Consider the following 220-nt stretch of genomic DNA (forward strand, 5'->3'; position numbering starts at 1 on the left):
GCGAGCACAAGCACTAAATACTCAACAACATATATCCTATCGGTAAGACATAATTCCATCGAAGTGAGCCAAGTATAGGTCCAAAATACGAATATTTGTCAAACAATCAAAGCTTAGAGAAATATGTTTCCAATCCAGAATTTTTACACGGTAAACATTGATGTTGCCTCCGACCAGTCTCTGTCTCTCTCTCTCATTCCGCGTCTCTTTGTAACAAAGC

Source organism: Salvelinus sp. IW2-2015, linkage group LG6.2, assembly GCF_002910315.2.
Source record: "Salvelinus sp. IW2-2015 linkage group LG6.2, ASM291031v2, whole genome shotgun sequence".
In the NCBI taxonomy this organism is placed as follows: Eukaryota; Metazoa; Chordata; class Actinopteri; order Salmoniformes; family Salmonidae; genus Salvelinus; species Salvelinus sp. IW2-2015.